Source organism: Bos grunniens, chromosome 18 (genome assembly GCF_055505025.1).
Source record: "Bos grunniens cultivar Pamir isolate PY7600 chromosome 18, Bosgru_T2T1.0, whole genome shotgun sequence".
NCBI lineage: Eukaryota > Metazoa > Chordata > Mammalia > Artiodactyla > Bovidae > Bos > Bos grunniens.
Window position 1 is genome coordinate 42,946,286 of NC_141182.1, and position 17,397 is coordinate 42,963,682.

At 44.9% G+C, this 17,397-nt stretch overlaps 1 long non-coding RNA gene across 1 annotated transcript in view; it reads right to left on the reverse strand.

Annotated features, from left to right (window-relative positions):
- The window catches only part of LOC147353572 (uncharacterized), a 49,517-nt gene that overhangs the window by 15,165 nt on the left and 16,955 nt on the right, over nt 1–17,397 (reverse strand). Inside the window, exon 3 of the long non-coding RNA XR_015145732.1 lies at nt 6,874–7,138. This is a non-coding gene — a long non-coding RNA (uncharacterized LOC147353572). The remainder of the gene's footprint in view (nt 1–6,873; nt 7,139–17,397) is intronic.

Genomic DNA, 17,397 nt, shown 5'->3' on the forward strand with positions numbered 1-17,397 from the left:
TGAAAGTGAAAAGTGAAATGAAGTCGCTCAGTCGTGTCCGACTCTTAGCAACCCCATGGACTGCAGCCTACCAGGCTCCTCCGTCCATGGGATTCTCCAGGCAAGAGTACTGGAGTGGGGTGCCATTGCCTTCTCTGAAGGAAGCAGGGGAAGGTTTAAAAGAGGCAAGAGCAGGCCAAGAGTCACCAGGTCTGCAGGGCCCCCATTAGCACCTGCCATAGCAAGGTATAGAGCGTGCTGTTGGTAACAGAGGCTTGAGAGCTCTTCCTCCAGCTCCAGTGCTACTGGCTAACTGCATCTATGCCTCAGTATTTCCATCTGTACAATGGGAGATGCACAGATCTTGTTGCAAGAGTAAAGAATACACTGCACAGAATTTCAGAGCAGCAGCTGGGCCTGTGACAAGGCTTTCAATGTAAGCCATCATCATCTTACCAAGATCATGGCTATTAGCTTCTTACCAACACTACAGAGGCTAGCCAATACAAACAACCTCCGGGAGACCCGCAAGGGATCCAAACCTTTCCCACAGCCAAGGCTATATTTTCCACTAACTTGTAAGGAAAGAGGCGGGGCAGAAACTTTGGCCTAGGATCAACCCCACCCCCAGGACTCAAGCAGCAAAGAGATTGGGCCCTGTCTGTCTGTCTTTCCTGTTTCTTCTCTTACTCTGAACTGCCCAGCTTCACCATCAGACAACCATGGACGCCAAGACAGCCAGAGCTGAGCTCGAGGAAAAGTTCATGGCAACTAGGAAGGACACTGGCATCCCCATGCCTATTTCCATCTCGAGACACAGAAATTCTCCAGACATCCTTCGATCTGCCGTGGAGGCAGTTCTCTGCCAGAATTGCACCCACCTCCACTGCTCCCGCAAGCCTCCATCCAGAGCCCCCCAGCAAACACAGGTTGCAACTTTAAAAGCATGAAAATCAGGAAATGGAACATTGCTAATTCTCACGGCAGCATTAACTCATTCGCTTGCACATATGGGGTATTTGGACCCCAGTAGGTCTTCTATATATATAACTTATTATACAGTAGGTGCAACTTGGAGAATTAATGTTGCTATAGGAACATTCGGATCAAGGCTGGCTTCCAGAGTGAAGAGAGAAAAAATAAGTTTTCCTCCACAGTGTACTTCTCTGTTTTGAGTTTTCAGAGAGGAAGAAGCAGTGTGATCAAGTCAAATGAGGCTAGGAGGGGCTTCCCCTCGTGGTTCGGGGAAGGTGAGAATTCCTGGAAGCATCTCACTGGGGAGGGGAGGGGGAGCTCAGCTGAGCCCAGAGCCCACATGACTGGGAGGACTGCAGAGAGAGGCCTGGGGGGCAGTGTGGGGTGGGGAGCAGGGCGAACACCTGTTCCGGCCAGGAGCAAGACCCGTGCCAAAGCTGGGGCACTGCCTTATGGCAATGCCAGAAACTCCCCCCGAGGAAGGCTGAAAACCCTGTAAACCCTCAAACATGAGGCACTCATCCCCCAGGGAGAAGATCAAGGGAAAGGGGAGCTCAAGGGTGAGCTTAGTGGTCTATATTGGTCCCTGGGTGGACACCGCAGGGACCCACCTCTGGCTGAACCATGCTAGAAATTTGTGTCGACCATGGTATGAGCCCTTGGATCTCTTGTTTGGACCTTGTGTCCACCTGTAAATCCTCCTCCAAAACTAAACTGTTAAAAATCTGAGCGTTTGGCTCAACCATTAAAGGTTCTCCGGACTAGTAAATCTGGACATGCACTGAATCTCCTAAGTGCTCTGAAAACTGCAGTCCCCAACCTTTTTGGCACCAGAGACCGGTTTCGTGGAAGACAATTTTTCCATGGTCCCTAGGGGGTGGGGATGGTTTCAGTTTCACCCACTGCTCCCCTCCTGCTGGGCACCCTGGCTTATAACAGGCCACATACCAGTACCCATCCATGGCCCAGAGCTTGGGGGCCCCTACTCCAAAATGTGTAAGCCTACTATCTCCTTCAGGGACAGGCAGGGTTCTAAGTCTCCCTCCCCGCTACCTTTTCTACCCTATCCAGGGGTCTTAGCTGTCCAAAGCCACTGAGGCAGTCACAGCACAGCCAGAAATTCTACCCATGGTGAGGGCAGCCCCAAGACAGCCCAACACAACACACCCAGGTTGACTGCATGACCCAACCTCAGCATCCGGCGACGTGCTGGGCACACAGAGGCAGCCAGAAATGTACTGACTGAAGGAGTGGATGCTGAACCCAACATGGCAGCAAAGCAAAGGGTGAAGGAGGAAAGCCCAGCATTTCTATGCCACTTCCAACTCCATGCTCTCCGGGTGCCCACAGATAGTGCCAGGCACTAAATTCTGCCCAAAGGATACACAGACAAACAAAGACATTACCTCTGCCCTCAAGATACTCAGAGTGCATCCAGGGGAGGGCGACAGAGAGGTGTAGAAATAAACAGCCAAGGACCATGTCTTGCTTCTGGTCTCCCCAGGAACAATGCTTAGGCACCTGCAAAAGCCCAGGGGATGAACATGGAGGAGACAGAATGGCAGGGACCTGCCCTAGGAGAAGCGTCAAGTGTTCAAAGGAGCCCAGAGTTGGGGAGATTCATTCCGGTCTAGGATAACATCCCACAGGCTGATGAAACCCTCCAAGTCCAACGGTGACTCAGGCTTTTCTTCCCATTAGGTATTTCAGACACGTTCCAAATACTCGGGCTGCCACTACCCTGAGCTGCTGGTTTGCATTTCATTTGAAGCTGTGTCTACTTTTAAATATATATCTAAGAGTCAAACAGAATGTCTAAATGCGTCCATTCCAGTCCACTCCACTGTAAACTGTGTGCTGAGCATCGCCACCAGGGGAAGGGGGGCCGAGCCCTACAGACGGGGGCGGGGGCTGGGGGGAGCACCTCCACCCTCAAGGCAGGCAGGCACCACAGGTATCAGCAAATTCTCCGCCCCACCCTCTCACATCTCCTACATGGTTAAAATAAAGGTGGGTTTGCGGCAGCCGTGAGTCAATTGGCCAAATGTTACATGACGGGCCAGCCAGGGAAAAAATGAGAAGTAAGCAGCAGATATCAGTTATTCTACACTGGGGATGGGCACGGGTTACAGGTTATCTGTTTGTTTAATAGGTCTTCCAGGCATCTCTAAGGAAAGACTTTGTTCCAGAGCTCCTGGGTCCCACAGAGCACACTACACATGGTCGCTCTGCTCTGTGCTGAAAATGCTTCTCTTTGTTTCGCTCACTTTAACTCAAGTGTGATGTTTTTAATTCTGTCTGTGGTGTGATTTTGAAATTAAGCAGTTTGTGTGCTGACAGCTGGTGTTACAACTGGCCTATTCCCTTCCACCCCCACAAAGAGCCAACTCGGTGGGTGTGCAGCCTCAGAGGAGCTCATGATCGTCCCAGTACCCACCTCCTCTCTCGGGTTGGGGGTGAGGGCACCATGGGACCAAGATGCCAACCACCTCACACAGCCCTGGGTGCATCCTGGGGTGGCACGAGAAACACCCCTAAAGCATTACCTCCAATTTCCAGCATACCTTCAGGACACTGTTAGGGTTCAAGACAAGCTCTTCGCCATCCGAGACCTTACAGCACCTCACAGGTCAAACTACAGGTTCAGGCTAAGTGCCATGCCCCTAAAGCGTAGGAGGGTGTGTCCCCAGGATTTTACAAGTGAGACTTCTGGGTACATGGTAACCTCCAGAACGCTTTATATTCTTTAGTCTTGTCCTTTTGTCTCAACACAGCCCTAGAGTGCTACTAGCCTGGTACCCTAGATCGGGGCGGGGTGGGGAGGGAGGGGGTGGAGAGAAGCAATTTCCCAGGGGGCTGGCATTTCCAGAATTCTGCTTAGTTCATGGTGCAAAGAAATGGTCCCTAACACAGAAGTAAATTCAAGAAGGTGACCCTACAATGACCCAGTCACCACGTGCACTTCCAAGCCTCATCTATATCAACCTGTTGTCCACAGCCAGGCAACCCCCACCCCACTCCCATCTCATCCTTAACCTTCCCCCAGTGCACAGCAGGTCCTAGCATTTGACAGCAACCAACAGAAATGATCCAATCCCCAAAACGTACACCCATGAAATTTCAGCCCTCTGACCATCCTTGATGTCATCTAACTTACATCAGAAGTTGCCAGAGCTGTTTTTCTTTAATTAACTAATTTAGCTGCTGCGTTGGGTCTTAGCTGTGGCCCAACACAACGTGTGGGACATGGTGGGCAGCACATGGGCTCTCTAGCTGTGGTGCTCGGACTTAGTCGCTCTGTGGCATATGGGACCCTAGTTCTCTGACCAGGGATTGAACCACATCCCCTGCACTGCAAGGCAGATTCTTAACCACGAGACCGCCTGGGAAGACCCCAAAGCTGTTCTTTTTTCCTCTAGGTATTGGTATCTTCCTCATGAGTTAAACCATTTTGCATAACCTGACAGAAAGTGAAATTTCTAGAGTGATGTTTTTGAGTACGGAGTTTTCTAGAACTCAGGATCCATAAATAAGTCAACAGCTCATCTAAGTATCCAACTTCCCCTTCACGTGAATGCAAGGTTGAGATGTCTGTAAAACAAAGAAGATGATGCTGTTTGTTGCAAAGCTCAGTAAGTGGTTCACAAAGGTCCTTCATCCTACGAAACCTTTCACTGCCTCCCGCAGGTCTCACAGTGAAGTCCAACTGCCGCCGAGGCCCACAGTGCCGCCTGGTCCGTGCCCCACAGCAGCTGTGTCAGACCTGCCCCCTCCACAGGCTGTCTTACTCCTCAAACACGCCAGCTCCTCCACTCCAAGGCTGGTCCCTGTGCCCACGCCTCTTACTCTATCTGGCCAGCTCTTCCTCATTCTTTGCAAACGATGCTTTTCCAGGGAAGCAGGTCTTTTCAGACTCTGTCTCATCCTCTTAGAATCCCTACTCTTTTTCTTGAGACCATTTTCACCAGGACAATTATATAAGTACTTCTGAAATTATATTTTTACTTATCTGTCTAACTCCATATAAGCAAGAACAGTACATTCTTCTGTCTGCAGTGTCTCCCACCCTAAACAAGTGCGTGGGGCTTAGTAGGTCCTCAGGAAATACGTATTTTTAACGCAGCATTGGTTCTCATTATTAAGGCAGGCATACAATTAAGCTTAGAAGTATATGAAATTGACACAATGGACCTTATCAAAAGTAAAAACTTTGGAGTGTGCAAATGCCACGTGATTAGGATAAAAAGAGAAGCTACCCATTATGAGAAAGGAGTGGCAAATCACACATCCATCAGAGAACTAGCATCTAGAATAAAGAATCCTAAAAACTCAACAGTTAAAGAACACAAGCCAATTTGAAAATGGGCAAAAAAAAAAAAAAAATTAGCAGACATTATGTGTGACAAACGTTACTGACGTCCTTTTGGGGCGTCATGACAAAGATTCTCTGTCATTCTCTGTCCGTGTGATTTCCCAGGCAAGAATACTGGGAGATCTTCCTGGCCCAGGGAAGGTGGATTCTTTACCATTGAGCCACTGGGGAAGCCCCCATTTATGTATACATGCTGAAAGACAAAGGAAAAAAAGCACGGCATTAGTAATGGCTATCTCTGGAAAATGGGCTCTTAGGGGATTTTTCACTTCCTTCCTTCTCTCTTATTTCCTTTGCTTTTTGAGTGTGTGTTTTCTATCTATTCCCAATTTTCTACGAAGAACGTTGATACCCTTTTCAAACAGAAAATAAGACAGTGGTATTTTTTAAGTAGTTTTGAATCTGTGCTGAGATGCAGTGAATTCTGTGCAATGATAGGTTCCAGGGGACAAGCCCTGCCCTCTTGCCACCAGCACCTCACAGCAATCTGGCAGTTTCCCGGACTACAACCATCCACATGGCACCTTCAAGATCATTCCCATTAACCAGCATCATTTGGACTCATACTTACATAATACTCTTCTTAAACAGACTCTTCTTATTTAAAGGAATTTATTTAGAAGGAATCTTTGTCATTACAACAAAGGAAAGTTAGTATCATTTGTCACAATAAAACATAACTACAAAATAAATACCTTTTTAAAAAGTAGCTTTTTTTTTTTTTTTTTGCTGCAGCTGGATACTGTCCTGTGAATAATATTCTGAGTTCAAGGCCCGTCCTGGTTTTTTTTTTTTTTTTTTCCATAAAAGAAGGTTAGCAAACATGAGAGTTCAGGTATGAAAAACACTTTCACACCAAAGAATTTCTCTTTGACATAATCAGAAACCTTGAAAATGGATTAAAGGAAAAATGATATGTGACTCAATATCTGTTACAGCCATGCCTCTGAAGCAACTTAAACATGTCACATGCCCTGAGTGGTACCCATCCTATTGCAGAGGACACTGGGCTTCATGAAGGAGCCCAAACAAAGCCCTGGAGGAGTCTAGCCTCTGGAAGCACTTTGGGTTCTGAGCTGGCCCTTCCTAGATGTGGGACAGAGGAAGGGCAACAGCAGAGACCCAGAGCCTAAGGAGGGACCCTGACCGTTGTCAGGCCCTTGGAGGCTCAGCAGGTCACTCTTTGACCTCAGGGAGGGTTTTCTCCCACCCCGGGAGGAGCACCTCTCTCCAGGTAAGGTGTGAGATGTACTCTTCTGGGACACCAGACAGGAAGAACTGGAGTGAGTGATCTGCCGTCATGTTTGCATGGTTACAGAACTAGGAAAAATGACCCTTTTCTGCTCAGAGCATTACCAAGTGAACTGCACCAGCTCCATTACTGTTGGAAGCATCCATATGAAATTATGGAACTCATGATGGCTTTGTCTGGGAAACTGCTCATTTCTGATCGGAAGTTCTATTACACATGAATTTAATTCTAAACAGTGTTACCAACAGATCCAAATGATTTACATTTTAAGCAGTCTTCCTTCATTATCTCATACCTTGTCAGACAGCAAAAGATGGGTTTCATGAGCTTCTATGATGAGAAATGATGCATGTCTCTAAATGGGAATCTTTCCGTACTCCAGGTATTCTGTGGTGGGGTCACATCCCTCAGGCCTGCTTCCGTGGGCACACTTGAGAACTGAGATCAAAGACACGGCGTGCAGAGACAGCATCCCAAACTTTCCTGAAGTTGGATCTAAACAAGGTAAATGTTTCCAGCTGGGGCATTGAACATCACTTGGTACCAAACTTTCCTTCCATCTAGAGAGAGAAAGGGAGAGGGGGATTATCTACTAATAATGTTCCAAACTGTTACACAAGCTTGAACAATTATAGGAGAAATAACCTGGATTTTTTTCTCTATGCATTTTTTTTTAACTGGAGGATAATTGCTTTACAATGTTGTGTTGGTTTCTGCCACACAACAACGTGAATCAGCCATAAATACACATACGTCTCCTGTCTTCCACTCCCCACCCCATCCCACCCCTCTAGGTTGTCACAGAGCACTCGGTTGAGCTTCTTGTGTTACACAGCTACTTCCCCCTGTCTGTTTTGCATATGGAATGATGGACGTGAGTCTGGGTGAACTCCGGGAGTTGGTGATGGACAGGGAGGCCTGGCGTGCTGCGATTCATGGGGTCGCGAAGAGTCGGACACGACTGAGAGACTGAACTGAACTGAATGTACATATTTCAATACTATTCTCTCAACTCGTCCCACCCTCTGCTTCACCCACTGTGTCCACAACTCTGTTCTCTATGTCTGCATTTCTAGTCCTGCCCTGCAAATATTTTCCCTGCATTTTTATTTGTGGAACTTACATAAAACAATGTGTTGATAATCAATTTCATATTTTCAATTACTTTCTCACTTAATAAAGATTGTTACTGACAACTTTCCAAACCAGCATAATATGTAATCATTGAACCTTTTCAAAGACAAAATATAACAATGACAAATAATGCTTATAGAATTCTAACTATGTGCCACAAACTATTTTAAGCACACTTCATACATTTGAATTACTTGGCCCTCACACACAACATATGCAGCTGCAGTATAATTCTCATCTTACAGATGAGGAAGTTAAGGCATAGGAAGTCTAACTTGCTCAAGAACATCCAGCTTATGTGTGGTAAGGCAGCATTTGAACCTCAGCAGGATCGTTTTGGGGGCACTGGTTTATCAAACATTTTCTATAAATCTTCAGAAAGTAAATACTTTAGGCTTTGAGAGCATTGTGGTCTCTGTTCCAGCTACTAAACTCTACACCTGCAGTGCAAAAGTAGCCCCAGATAACGCATACATGAAAGCGTGTGGCAATGGTCCAATAAATTGGAGAAATAACCTGGTTTTAACCTTGGGCCAGGACAGGAGTACATGAGTAGGGGAAGTGGCCATTGATTCCCAAACAGAAGCAAATCAGTTATTTTGAAGCTCATTGGTACTTTGAGTCATCTCAATGCTAGAGGGTAAATATGAGGCAAGCTGGGTCTCTTGCTTGCTTTGTATTTGTCTTTGGGTTCATTCTATCCAGGGGAGACCTGGAAGACCAGCCCAGAGATACCAGGAAGATGGGATGAAGATGAGGTTGCTGCGTGAACTTTTCTGGAAACCTCTGCCCACACACCAGAGTCAGATGAGACATTCATTGAAAGGCAGATTCTCTTCCCCAGTTTCCTGCAGTTAATTCCTTCCCTACCGTCAGCCCAAGAAAGAATCCTCTGACTCAAAATGGCTGGGATGAGCCCTTTGGATTGAATGGTTTGGTTAGAAGCTGAGTCACTGGGAAGGAAAACAGAATGAAACCTTCTTGGGGCTGCCCCACAGCTAAGTGGCAACTCTAAACTTCACCCAGACCATATTATGTGTTAAAACCCAAAAGTTTAAAAAGCGAACAAAACAAAATGCAAGCAACTCCATGCTCTGATTTCCAAATTTTAGAAAATAGGCAAAAAGAGCCTCTGAGACCTCATCTTTGCATCTTCCAGAATCCTGCTGCCCTCTAGGTTTGGGAAACCCCAGAAGGCTCCTCCAAAATGACCAAGAGCAAACAGAGGGGCAGGAAAGCAAACCATGCTGCAGAACATGAACTGCCTTCCACTCAGGGAAGGGGTCACGTCCTTGACGCAGGGCCCACGGTTACCCAGAGTCCCCTAGAAAGTCTCCCCCTCCCCCTTCCGTTCATGATATCTTTAGAATCAAGGCTACAAACTGCATGAATAGCGAGTAATTCAATTAACTCTATAGTCTGAGATGAAAAAAGGGCCATTTTGCTAGCTCGAGTGGAGCGCGAGTTTAACCCTGGTGCTCAGGAAATTCCCAGGCCAGACAGCATATTAAACCAGCTCTTCAACTTAAGAACAATTACTGTCATTTATCAGCCTGAATAGCAATAATGCACAAATCGACAGCTTTCAGGAGGCAAAAAGCTAGCTAGGTGTAATGATATGCAAAGCCACAGCACTCTACATTTTGAACTGTCTCCATCCCATCAATACATCTCCTACCACCTACAATTTATCAATACAAATGTGGTGCCCAATGAAGGCAAGACCAAGAAGATAAATATGAACGGGGTGAGGGGAAAAAAGGCTCAGGAATGTTTGAATTTTAAAATGATGAAGCACAGATCACATTCTTAAAGCATTTTACATGCAATGACCCGATCACACCAAGTTCTCTTCTGAAAGAGGAAAGAGAATAAGGGGACTTTTCTACTCCAAGGTTGCAGGTAGATGCAGCTTTTATTTCTTTTTCTGTTCCCAGATCATGTCTTTCACTGAAGACTGTGATCATTTAGGGACCTAATATTAAAAGGAATAGCAAGAATACTAATCACAGTGGTGAATTTGCATAGGGCCTTTCTTGTAATTCCTCTCACATCTATCATTTTAATTTCATAATATCCATAAGCGATAAAAAGATAAATATTATTATAGCTTTTTTGGAAGAAGGGGAAACTGAGGCATGGTGGGAGTTTGAGATACCCTCCACATCACTCACTCGGGGCTAGAACCAGGTTATGAACTCCCAGCCGACCCTTGTGAAGTCACAGCACATCTAAGAAGACCAGCCCTTCCAGAAGTGATGGGGAGAGTATGAGAACTCCAGTACACAAAGAGACCAGCGTGGACAGACGTGGGGGCCAGGGAGGTGGGGCAGGGTAAAGATAAACGGATTTCAGAACCGGACAAGTGGAATCCTATGGTTGCAGCACGGTGACTGAGCCCCTGCTGTGTGTCAGGTGCTGGGGGAGGTGGGGACAAGGCCACTGCCCATCTAGGCCCTGCTGGTGGTCCCCACTGCCCCCATACCCACCACACAGTGACTCTTTTTGCTTAACAGCATCACTTAGCCTAATAGAATGAATTTACATTGAGGGAAGCTGAGGAGGGTGGTACCCAAGGTGGAAAACATGTCTGGAAAGGTGATGGGGACCATTTCCCCACCCCCCGAGTTTTGGATGCAAATCAGGCAAACAAGGCCTGCCCAGCCCTTTGCTGGAGGAGTTCTGGGGGTCTTTAGCCCCTTTAGCCACTTTGATCCTTCACCTTCCAATTATTCCACAGACCTATCTAGGCCCCCTACTGGCTCCATCACAGGTCTCATCATCTCAGCCCTAACATTGTGCAATGGTGTCTAACTCTGACATGCAAACTCTTGGCCTTTAGGTAATATTTTTAACCAACTTAAAAGGGAAAATAGTGATTGGTGGTAAGATTTAAGGGATTTCTAGGACTTCCCTGGCAGTTCATTGGTTAAGACTCCACACTTCCACTGCAGGGGGCACGGGTTCAATCCCTGGTCAGGGAACTAAGATAGTGCAAGCCGCATGGCACAGCAAAAATAAAAAGAAAAAAAGGCATTAAAAAAAAAAAAGACTTCAGGGATTTTCTTGCTCGCTTGTTTGTTTGAAAGGTTGGGGTTTTTTATTCTGGGTGTCTTTGTTTCCTAACGTAATACCTACCTAATTTAAAATCCCATTCACAAATAAAATGATCATCTCTTATAAAACACCAAACTAATCATTTGGAGGAACCACATCTTATGTCTTAATTTTTAGATGGGTGGGAGAAGTCTTGAGCAGTCTTATTTTCTGACATCAAATAAGAATGCGGGTGCCTTTCCCTCCCTTTATAAGAAATTACACCTTGCTCTTACTATTAAATTAGAATCTCCTCTCCTCTCTCTGAAATTTGGCTGCTTTACAATAAATACATAAATCAAAGAGGCACGGGATCCAGACGCCAATTGGCAGACGGCACTATGAAATAAGCACCAGGACATGGGCGTGCGGAAGTGTTACAACCTGTTCCAATCTGCTCCCTGTTCTCCTTCATAACAAAAGAGGAAGAGAGTCCAAACCCTCCTACACGTGCGTGTACACACACACACACACACACACACACATATACACACACACAGAGCAAAGTTTGGGAGGTTTAAATAGAGCTAAGCCTGCTGAGAAGAGCCACCCAACTGCTCGGGACACGGGTTTCTCACTCTTACCGCTGAGCTGCAATATTTGCCACATCTTGCCAACAGAAGATGGTGTGAACCTGCCATGCGATTGCTGAGAAGTTTGGAAAAGTCTGGGGTTTTGCCAGTATTGTTATCACCGTTGTCGCTGTTGTCTTCAGGCCAAGGAAATTTTCCCAGCACTTGAGCTTAGGTTTTTTTTTTCCTCAACAGCCATGAGAGGGTGGCCATGAGAATTATTGTTACGATTCTTGTGACAAAACCCATCCAGAGAGAATAAGGTGGGCATAACAATTAGAACACTTTTGGAGGCCAGTGACAGAAAATCCAACCCAAATAGGCTTGAAATGAAAGAGATTGTATTCAGAAAACGGAACCCTCGTACACTGTTGGTGAAAATGTAAATTGGTATGGCCACTATGGAGAAAAGTAATGGAGGTACCTCAAAAAACTAAAAGTAGAGCTGCTGTATGAGCCAGCAATCCCACTCCTAGGCATATATCCACAGAAAATCATAATTCGAAAAGACACACGCCCCCCAATGCTCACTGCAGTGATATTTACAACAGCCAGGACATGGAAGCAACTTAAATGTCCATCAACAGAGAAACAAAGAAGATATGGTGCACATCTACAATGAAACACTACTCAAGCATAAAAGGGAACGAAATAGTGCAATCTGCAGATACGTGGGTAGACCTAGAGACTATCATACAAAATGCAGTAAGTCAGACAGAGAGAAACAAATTTATACATGGATTCTAGAAAAATGGTACAGATGAGTTTATGTGCAAAGCAGAAACGGAGAAGGCAATGGCACCCCACTCCAGTACTCTTGCCTGGAAAATCCCATGGATGGAGGAGCCTGGTGGGCTGCAGTCCATGGGGTCGCTAAGAGTCGGACACAACTGAACTGACTTAGCAGCAGCAGCAGCAAAGCAGAAATAGAGACACAGATGTAGAGAACAAACTTACTGGTGCCAAGCAGCGGGGAAAGGGTGAGGTGAACTGGGAGACTGGGATTGACGTACAGACACTGCTATGTACGAAACAGATAACTAATGAGAACCTCCTGTATAGCACAGGGAACTCTACTCAACGCTCTGTGGTGACCTAAGCATGGGAAGGAAGTCTACAAAAGAGGGGCCATGTGTATACATACAACTGATTCACTTCACTGTACAGCAAACAGTACACTGCAAAGCAACTATACTCCAGTAAAAATTTATAAAAAAAGGAAAGAGAATGCATTTGCTCACATAAGTGAAACATCCAAAGGGTGAGTTGGCTTTGGGCAGGAAAGAATCAGAAACCTACCACTCCCGATCTCTGCCTCTGCTTCTTGGGGTAACCTTCTTTCTCAGCTCACCGGGGTACACTGGCAGCCTAAGGCTCATGTCTACATAACACATAGGCCTATACTACTACTACTACTACTAAATCGCTTCAGTCGTGTCCGACTCTGTGCGACCCCATGGACTGCAGCTCACCAGGCTTCTCCGTCCATGGGATTCTCCAGGCAAGAACACTGGAGTGGGTTGCCATTTCCTCCTCCAACGCATGGGCCTATAGTTGAGTCCAAACCAAAGCTCAGAACTGAAACTGATTGGACCCAATTGACTTGGGTCATATGCACATGCCTGAACCAATCACTGCAGCCAGAGGGATAGAGTACACTGATTGGCTTAGAAGGGGTCACAGGCTTCACCTGGGCAAAAACTTCCCCAAACCATGTGGACTCAGAGAAGTGAAGTGAGAGCCCCACCCAGTAAAACCAGGGGAAGCGGACATTGAGAGGTAAAATTCAGCAACTGTCTGCTTCAAAGCATCATAAGATCTAATCTTTGGCTGGACCAAAAGTCTTCAGTTCCAATAACCAAGATACTATGCCCAGAGTTCATTTCACAGCTTGAGTAGAGAGTATAGCCACTTACACTGAATGCCGTGTATTTTTCAGCATCCAGACTACGTATAACCACTGCATCTCCAGAGCCTGACAGGCTCACAAAAATGATTCCTAGAGGTGAGCTTTGATCCACTAGTGTCCAGAATTTTAATAACTGCCACTCTCAAGTTATAAAGCTTACATGAGATGATTAAACCCCTCTAGTTAAGAACTAGTGCAATGAGGTGAACTGCAGGACCAAGTCACTTGTGCTTTATATATTTTCTAAAATTTTAATTAAGATTACAAGTCAGATTAAGTAATTGCTTTCTAAAAGATAGATAAACCCAGAAAGACAGATACAATCAAGATTTTTTTTTTTTAAAGAAACCATTTAGCCTCAAATTTGATATCTTCTTTGCTTTTGTGTTCATTGAACTCTCTTTGTTGAAATATATCAGTTCAGTTCAGTCGCTCAGTTGTGTCCAACTTTGTGACCCCACAGACCACAGCACGCCAGGCTTCCCTGTCCATTACCAACTCCCGGAGTTTACTCAAACTCATGTCCATAGAGTCAGTGATGCCATCCAACCATCTCATCCTCTGTCATCCCCTTCTCCTTCCTTCAATCTTTCCCAACATCAGGGTCTTTCCTAATGAGTCAGTTGTTCACATCAGGTGGCCAAAGTATTGGAGTTTCAGCTTCAGCATCAGTCCTTCCAATGAATATTCAGGACTGTTTTCTTTTAGGATGGACTGGTTGGATCTCCTTGCAGTCCAAGGGACTCTCAAGAGTCTTTTCCAACACCACAGTTCAAAAGCATCAATTCTTCGGTGCTCAGTTTTCTTTATAGTCCAACTCTCACATCATACAACATACATGTGGACAAATACACAAGTCATAAGTGTACACCTCAATTCATTAGCCCAAAGTAAACTTACATTGAAGCAACTACATTGAGATCAAGAAAGCACCAGAAGCACCTTTTGGACCCTCTGTTGTTGCTATTGTTTAGTTGCTAAGTTGTGTCCAACTCTTTTGCGACCACGTGGATTGCATTCCACCATGCTCCTCTGTCTATGGAATTACCCAGGCAAGACTATTGGAGTGGGTTGCCATTTCCTTCCCAAAGGGAACTTCCCTAGCCAAGAATCAAACCTATATCACCTGCATTGGCAGGCAAGTTCTTCACCACTGAGCCACTAGGGAAGCCCTTTGGGCCCCGTACGGATCAATATCTCACCATTCCACGGAAAGGAAACTATTGTCTGATCTCTAACAACATGGATAGTATTTGCCTATGTCTTGACCTTTCTATATATGGAGTCATACAGTGTATGCTCCTTTGTGTCTGGATTCTTTCTTTCAAAAAAGATTCACCTCAGAGACAGACAAATACTGTATAGTATTATTTACATGTGGAATCTAAAAAATACAGCAAATTAGTAAATAAAACAAAAAAAGAAGCAGACTCACAGAGAACAAATTAGTGGTTACCAGTGGGGCGAGGGAAGGGGGAAGCGCAACATTGGAGTGGGGAATTTAAAAAACGTTATTATGGGATTATACGAAATGTGTGTGAAACTTCTGAAAACTGTAAAGCACTATAGAATTTTTTAATAAAATAAAATAAAAATTTTAATTAAAAAAAGTCACCCAAGGTGTTACAAGTACTGTAATAGTAGTTTACTCACTTTTCTTCCTGTTTAATAATGCATTATATGAATATTGTACCGTCTATATGCAATGGACTAAATGTTTATAATCCCCCAAAATTCCTATGTTGAAATCCTAACCCCCAAAGGGGTAGTATTAGGAAGTGGGGCCTTTTGAAGGTAATTAGGTCATGAGGATGGAACTCTCATGAATGAAGTCAGTGCCTTTATAAAAGGGACTCCAGAAGGTTTCTTTGCCTTCTCTTTCACCATGTATGGTCACAACTGGAAGTGGACAGTCTGCAGCCTGGAATAGGCGCAAACTGGAACCTGACCGTGTTCACACTGATCTCAGACTTCCAGCCTCCAGAACTGTGAGAAATAAATTTTTGTTGCTTGTGAGGCACTCAGTCTATGGTGTTTGGTTATAGAGGTCTGAAGTGAGATGCTATGCATTCAATCTATTCATGGTGGTCATTTTGGTTACTGTCGTGCACATTCTTATGCACAGGCAGACGTTTCTGTTGGGTTTATATCTAGGAGAGGAACTGTTGGAATACATATTCATTTTTAGTAGATAAAGGCAAACAGTCTTCCAAAGTGGATGCACCAGTTTACTCTCCCAGCAGCAGTAACTCTCTCAGCAGTTACTCTCCTCTGAACACCTTCGACTAGTCATTATTACTGCCTTGATCAGTTCAGCTCTGTTCCTAGTGAGTGCTAAGTCGCTTCAATTGTGTCCAACTCTTTGTGACTCTATGGACTATAGCCTGCCAGGCTCCTCTGACTGTGGGATTCTCCAGGCAAGAATACTGGAGTGGGTTGCCATGCCTTCCTCCAGGGGAAATTCCCGACCCAGGGATTGAACCTGCAGCTCCTCCAGCTCCTGCATTGCAGGCGGATTCTTTACTGCTGAGCCACCAGGGAAGCCCTTGTTCCTAACCATGACCCAACTAATGGAGATCATGTGTAGAGCCTGGGAGGCAGCCAGAGCTCAGTGTAAATCTTGGCTTCACCACTTACTGAACAATGAGTGTTTCTTTGGAGAATTTCACTTAGCCTCAGATTCCTGATCTGTGAAGGGACCATAATCTTAACGTTCTTAATCAAACTGCATTTATACACAAAAGTGCTTTGCAAATGGTAAAACTATATACCCATGTTAGAGATTAGAAAGAAGCTGTGGGTTCTTTCAGCCAATATTACAGTCACCTGGTGTTAAAAATAGAAATCTCCCAGTAGCATTAGGAGTGCAGTGGATAGCAAGTTAGAAAACCTTGGGTTAAAATATTGTCCACTGCACTTACCACATGACTTTCAAGGAGTTGCTAAACCCCCACGATCCTCAGGTTTTCCATCCATGAAATAAGAACAGTGAGACTTCCCTGATAGTTGTTATGAGGGGAAAAAAGAACATAATGTATCCCAAAAAAAGTGAGAGCAATACTGAAAGAAAGAGAGAATCTAAGTGTTGATTCCAGCTCTTGGAACACAACAGGTACTCAAAAAAAATGACAACCATCATTTGTTAAAGGTCTAGAAAATACGGTAGGCATCTGGTTCCCTGAACCCTTTTTATTGACACTCTTATCTTTCATAATGAAGGTTGGTTTATGCAAAATTGTCAATTGATAAAATTTGGCTTTTCTGCCTCAAGAGTCGCTTTTTTCGTTTTCTGCTTGTTCCAACCATTCAGGGGCTCAGCATACCCAGGATCTCTGCCATCCACCACTCTAAGAAAAGCTTGCTATCAGGGAACAGTGAAATTTCAGAATTCTATATGACAGTCCCAAAATGTCAGAGCTAGAAGGGACCTGAAGGCATACAACTCATTCAATTCATTTTACAGATGGTGGCACTGAGGCTAGAAATCCAAGGTAACACTTCTGGTTAGCGGCAGAGTCAGGGAAAGGGCCTGGCTTTCCTGACAGCTCGCCCAGGGCTCATTCTCTCATAGCTTAGTATAAATGTTAATCTGTGTCTACAGTTGTAAATAAAAGAGTTGGTTCTTTATTAAGGACCTTTCAAGTATCAGAGAAAGAGTTAAATCACATCTAATCTATTCATAAATTAAACAGGCCTTGCTAAAATTTAAAGCACCAATATAGACAAAAACCAGCAGCATTTATATTTTAAATAATCTTCTCTTTAAAAAAAAAAAATTGGAGAACTTTTGCTTCCAGCCACGACAGAATAACTGATATGAGACTTGCCCTCCTGCCAAAAACAACTGTAAAACTAGACAAATATATGAGGCAACTGTTTTCAGACATTGTGCAACAGGCAGCACAGGACTGTAATTTTGAGAGAAGGCATACACACGAGGTGAACCCCATTCTTTCTCTGGCTTTCTGCCAGGGAGTACCTTTCTGCCATGGCACAAGGGTGAGCAGTACAAATGGAACAGCAGTTTCACTAAGCTAATGAGACAGTGATCAGAGTTCTGGGCCAGTGAAGTATCTGAATTGTGTAGCGCAGAAGAACAGAAGAGAGG